General features: G+C 31.5%; 1 protein-coding gene across 7 annotated transcripts in view; it reads left to right on the top strand.

Annotated features, from left to right (window-relative positions):
* Nucleotides 1–349: 349 nt before the first annotated feature.
* Nucleotides 350–5,489, top strand: part of LOC144970681 (cationic amino acid transporter 4-like) — a 79,037-nt gene continuing 73,897 nt past the window's right edge. Inside the window, exons 1-3 of one of the 7 annotated variants that reach the window (XM_078910566.1) lie at nucleotides 380–429; nucleotides 682–762; nucleotides 1,479–1,618. The gene's annotated coding sequence lies outside the window, so the exon portion shown is untranslated. Of the gene's footprint in view, nucleotides 430–681; nucleotides 763–1,349; nucleotides 1,619–5,489 lie in introns of those variants that run through there. The other 6 variants (XM_078910562.1, XM_078910561.1, XM_078910565.1 and 3 more) reach the window with 6 other exon arrangements.

Raw genomic sequence — 5,489 nt, 5'->3', positions numbered from 1 at the left:
TAATAATAATGATGATGATGATGATGATGATGATGATAATAATGATAATAATAATAATAATAATAATAATAATAATAATAATAATAATAATAATAATAATAATAATAATAATAATAATAATAATAATGATAATGATGATGATGATGATAATATTAATAATAATAATGATAATGATGAATAATAATAATAATAATAATAATAATAATAATAATATAATAATAATAATAATAATAATAATAATAATAATAATAATAATAATAATAATAATAATAGCAATAATAATGATAATGTAGCCCTATGATAATATTATAATGTTTTGTGCTATTCAATGTGACAACCGTTCCATGTCAAATTTTCACCCAGCCTTGTTTGCTTGTCTGTCATTTGGAGCGATGGAGCCGTGATAACGTGTTCATTTCTGGCCATAAAGTAAATACCACCACTGCTGTTCTGCCGTGCTAAAAATATATATACGTTTTTAAAATTTTGGTCATAAAACTCGTCCTTCAAATATCGACCAATTAAAACGACCCTCATCTTGCTAACAACTCTCAAAACAGGGACTTCAATGAAGTCTCAGGTTTGAGAGTTGTTGACAAGATAAGGGTCGTTTTAATCGGTCGATATTTGAAGGAAGAGTTTTCTGGCCAAAATTTTAAAAAAATGTTTTTTCGTCTTCAGCACTGTTACTGTTCCTCTGTGATATTTAATTTAGATGTAATTTCCAGGGTTTTAAAATTGTAATAAGCACTAAGCAAAAGGGTAGGCGAATTTTAAAAAACAAAGTCTCTTTTATTTCGAGTGGGAAAATAATTTGTACATTTAATTTGTGATCTATCACCTCTAAACGGTATTATGTCGGGGTAGTTTAGATACTTAAAATAGAATTTTAAGTCTTGAATTTTGGTAAAACTTGTATGTTTTATTGATCATAATTAAATATGTGATTGCTTGTCGTAATTTTTTTTTAAATCTGACCTTTCCGTTTATTTCAATCTTAAAATGTGATTCATCGTCTCAAGACGGTATTATCTCGGGATGAATTTAACAAGAAAAGTGAATTTTAATTCAAAATGATAAGAAATGCTAACTTATAGATTATTGAAATTTAAGAACGTGTATATTTTCGTGTATATTACGAGGAGAAATGAATCTAAAGTTTCGTATTTGTGTCTATAAAATCTATTTTCAGCAACTAATTCGTCCGGGATATAATGATAATACCGCAATGAGAGAGTGGGTCACAGATTATTTTTTGGCATCTCCACATAAAGACTAGTTCGAGTCGGTGGGTAATTATATATTTTTAAAAATTTGCCAATGAGTGTTTTTTAAGTTCACGTTCGTTTGTAGATAGACGCTTTGGAGGGCCTTTGTGATATTTTAAAATGTTAAATAATTTTCGCCAGGATTTATTTTGAAAAATAAAAAAAGTTGTTGTTAGAACATTTATAAAATTGTTATATTATTACTATTAGAAAGTGATTCTGTCTGAAGGATTAAATTCTATTGTTATGTTGTTTACTGTTCATGACAATCAGTTGATACCGAAAGGGATTTGTTGCGGATTATTTGACTAACCAGCACTTTTTGATCGATACTGAGGAGGAGAAGGAAGGTAATGTGCAATTTTTAACGCGTTGAAATTATAACAAATAGTATACATGTTGTAATGTCTTTTTCTGTACCGTATCTATTAATATGTGCATCTCTGTAGTCTTGTAATACGACACTCCCCTTCGGACCGGTTAGTCCCTGGTTCAAGTCCCGCTCGGGGGCGGGGTGGTGGGGGGGGGGGGCGACAATGTTCTCTCACGTATTCAATGTGTAAAACGAGTTCCTGGACTGTAACAGCGTTATCTGTCGAAACAAAAATTGATACAGATTCTTAGGGAACCCATGTTTCGTCCTCAATGGTATTTGGTACTCCGTTGTTCTCTGAGAGTACTTTTTTTCTTTCTTAAATCGTAACTTTGGACTGTTTGTTGACAAAAGTATTGACTAATACTTCTAATACAGAATATCTAACACACACAAACACACACACACACACACACACACACACACACAAACACAAAATCAGTCTGAGGTAACGAGTGACCCGTTTCAAGCGACCCACCCATCCGCATTATTATCCTCACTTGTGTAAACGGATCATATAATATAATATATAAAACATCTTACATCAATACCGACGACAAGAGATAAAAGTTCTTTCAACCCGAACTGTCCTTCACCTTGGCCTATTCCCAACATGTCTGTGATTCTAATATCAAATAAAAATATAATTATACATAATACAAAAACACATTATAAAAAAAAACAGTGCAGTATGATTATAATTTTCTTTTAGAATTAATAAAGTATTTCTTGTTTTATCTTATCTTTAAAACAAAACAAAATATTGATTTAAAAATAAGCAAAAAAATCAAAATAATGAAAAACTCTCCCCAAAAAAGGACAAAAAAAAAAAAAAAACAACTTTAAATTGTCGTAACGTGTAGACTTATGATACACTGCATTTTGTAGTCTGATTTTTTTGGGGATGTTTATATATATATATATATATATATATATATATATATATATATATATATATATATATATATATATAATTTTTATATTTACCACAATGTTGGAGTCAGTCTACGTACCTTATTTGTATCCAACACGATTCAATATATATATATATATATATATATATATATATATATATATATATATATATATATATATATATATATATATTTATTTCAAAAAATTAATTAAATTTTTTTTTTTTTGTATTTTTCTATTTTGCTTTCTCTGCCACAGTTTCATACACACTTAATCAGATCTTCACAGCATGTTGCTGACATAAAATCCAACCCACGAATAGTCCGAGATGTAGCTAATAGAGCGTCATGGCGCTAAACTTAAGCGATTTCAAAACTATGCTCGTCCAATTCTGTACAACAATCTTATAATTATTGCTATAGTCTCGTTGTTTTAATGAATTAAAAAAAACAACCCGCTGAGACCAACGCATAAGTAAACATTGACGGACAGTTATATTTGTGTAAATAAAGATTGCAAGAATCATGATGTCATTAAGGGTTTATCCAACGTGCACTTATTTGCAGGTCTGATAACCCAATTCCTTACGGGTTCATCGTTGTAATGGAAATCTAAAAAAAAAAATGGCGCAAAATATTGTCCATTACAACAATGTTAAACTAGGCCCATAAGTATGTTCGGATGGCATAGCTGCATATATGTACACGTCGCGTTTGTCCCTAAATTCGTATATTTATTAAAGTTTATGTAATTTATGACTTTTTTTCTATTTATTATTCCCATCCCGCCTCAGTGAATCCGAATAATTTGTTATTTTTTCTCTAGTAATTTCCTTTATACTTTAAACTATTCTATCTTTATAGATTAACACTTAACTTAATTAACACTTGCATTTCCATTCATATCAGAGTATGTAATTTTAATAAGGTGATTTCATTCATTTCTACTAGATTAAAAAATGATTACGGATCCCTCTGGTTGATTAATAGATTTTATTTTATTACAATTGTTCTGTTGATCAAATTCAAGACGTACTCGTAGATCCACAAAGATTTGATTTCATTAAGAAACGATTGTGATTACTGTTTGTCACAATAAAAAACAAATGTTATTTATTCAGATAACACCAATTCCCTGTCTTGTATAAGGCATTGGAATAATAATAATATATTATCCAAGTTAGCCTTTTAAGAAGATATGATAAGATCAGATAAGATATGAGATAGAATGCGCTTGGCCAAGGAGTTCACAACATTGCCATCCGGAAGTATAACGGACCAACACACAAACTCTGTGTAACCATGAACTTTTATAGTCTGGTTAATACAGTTTAGTGAGAACAACTCACAAACGCGGATGGCAAAAACAATAACAAAGGCCTGAGTGACGTCATCTGCATACTATCTATATAGAGCTTTAAATGCCTTACCACAATGGTCTGGTATTTATTTACCTGATGAAGACCAAAGACCGGAGCGTAGTTATCTTTTGTATTGTTTTATTATGCAGCTGGGTGGGGTGGGCGGTTGGGGGGGGGGGGGGGGGGGGGGGGGGGGGGGGGGGGGTCCCGTTAGCTCAGTTCTTGTTAGAACACTCGCAATACACGCAAAGAAATCAAGATCAATCCAGGTTGCAGTCGATATTTTTTTTTCTGATCCCCCTGTCCACCCAGCAGTGCATGGTTAACCGGGTCTGTTAGATCTGGCGTAAAAATACCAGCGTCCTATCCAATGGAGAGCAGACAATTCCCATCGTCCGTTTAACACTATATTCTCCGATATAAAATCCAACCCCATGGGCCCAATGGCTTTGAACTATGAAGGGCTACTTTTAACAATAAAAACACGTTTTTATTATGAATCTTAGCCATCGTAATTGCATTTTATGTTTTTAAAACCATTAATTTTCACGGTTTCTTCAGAACTAAGAGGCTGATACTACAATTCAGTAATTTCAAAAATAATTGAACAAAAATGAAGCCACGGGATTTTATTTTATGATATTATTATGATGGATGTTTTACAATCTATCATTCTTTCCACGTCAGTGCTCGCACCCATCCTATAATAAATAGATTAGATATAGAAATTAGTTGGGATATTATTATACTAAAACGTTTTACACCGAAACCAATCCTCAGCAAAGCATGACTGAATTGAATTAAATAAACAAATAACATAAAAAAAAAAAAAACACCTCTTGAAGATCAAATGTCAATATTCTCATGGTCAGGACACTGGGAAAATTGAATAAACAAATCTAAAAATAAAAAAAAAAACACAAAAAAACCCAAAAAGGAATAAAATAAACAAAACAATAGAAACGATTTATATATATATATATATTTATATTATATATATATATATATATATATATATATATATATGAGTATTGTTGGGTACTTTTAGGTACGAGAGTGCTCGATAACGTTGGTTAGAGCATATAAAATAAATAAGGTCACTCACATTTTTCTGTCGATACAAATGTAGCTCTTAAACGATACGATACAATACGATATGATACGATGAACTGTGCAGTTTACAAAAATCTCTCAAAATGAATCTAACGATTCCATTTGTCAATTAAAATAAAAATTGAGCTTTTATATCGTGCAATATCCACTAAACGTGCTCAAAGTGCTTTACAAAGGGTCCCTGACCAACAGCAACACAACATGTAGGTCGAGACGTGACACCTGTTAGGCGATATTACAAACCTTTTTTTCGAAAGAGACAACGCTGTTAACGGCCAGTTACTCATTTTACACCTGAATACGGTGAGAGAATGTGAATAAAGAACCTTTTTCAAGGACTCTAATATGCGCCGAGCAAGGCTCGAACCCAGGACCTTCCGATCCGAAAGCGAGTGTCATACCACAAGACCACATAGCCGCAGAATATCATATATCAATATCATATAACAATCCAGAAACT

Source organism: Berghia stephanieae, chromosome 4, assembly GCF_034508935.2.
Source record: "Berghia stephanieae isolate SIO BIC M18660-M18661 chromosome 4, UCSD_Bste_1.3, whole genome shotgun sequence".
NCBI classification, from domain to species: Eukaryota; Metazoa; Mollusca; class Gastropoda; order Nudibranchia; family Aeolidiidae; genus Berghia; species Berghia stephanieae.
Note: the sequence above shows the minus strand (reverse complement) of the source record. Positions and strands in the feature narration are given on the sequence as shown.